At 41.0% G+C, this 639-nt stretch overlaps 1 protein-coding gene across 1 annotated transcript in view; it reads right to left on the bottom strand.

Annotated features, from left to right (window-relative positions):
- The window catches only part of LOC103481149 (sodium-dependent neutral amino acid transporter B(0)AT2-like), a 10,216-nt gene extending 9,627 nt beyond the window's left edge, over positions 1–589 (bottom strand). The window contains exon 1 of the mRNA XM_017301732.1: positions 508–589. The gene's annotated coding sequence lies outside the window, so the exon portion shown is untranslated. The remainder of the gene's footprint in view (positions 1–507) is intronic.
- Between the last annotated feature and the right edge of the window lie 50 nt (positions 590–639).

Here is a 639-nt window from a genome sequence, read left to right as displayed (position 1 = left end):
GCAGGAAACATCCACTACATGATTAATGAATTATCTCAGTAACAAGACATTTTTCCCAAGTCATCAGTGAAATAATCTGCCAGTGGAAATATTACTTTTTAAAATCAATATGAAGGAATTATTCACCTAAAACGAGCCCCTAGATTTATTGGAAAGTTACTTGTAGGTTAATTTTGTTTTATTTCATGTGAACTAAGATATTTGCAGAAGGAACTAAATAAAAATACTTGGTAAGATTTTGAGTTTTTGCAGTGCAGCACGTTTTGTTGTTCTGTTTTACAGTTCTAAATGAGTTTCTTTGTAATGGCAGTTTTACAGATGAACTCTGTTGAAATCTTGTTCTGAAGTTGGTTTTAGACGTTTCTTTGGTTTTCAGTGTTAAACTGGTGGACCAGCCAGTCAGCAGGACAACAGTTTCTTTTAGATGCTGCATCGTTTCAGCTCAAATAAAATAAAAACAAAACAAACGTTCGGTCTGAGCCGCAGCGGCTCGTCACATCCGCTCACCTCCTCCGTTCTGGTGGCACAGATACGGAAACCTCCAGACGTTTCCCAGGCCGACGCTGAATCCCACCTGGGCTAAAAAATATTCCACCTTGCTGTTCCACCCGGCCCGGGACGGAGGCTCGGAGGCGGCCG

Source organism: Poecilia reticulata, linkage group LG19 (genome assembly GCF_000633615.1).
Source record: "Poecilia reticulata strain Guanapo linkage group LG19, Guppy_female_1.0+MT, whole genome shotgun sequence".
NCBI lineage: Eukaryota > Metazoa > Chordata > Actinopteri > Cyprinodontiformes > Poeciliidae > Poecilia > Poecilia reticulata.
The sequence above is the reverse complement of the archived record's forward strand: the minus strand, read 5'-3'. Positions and strand labels throughout refer to the sequence as shown.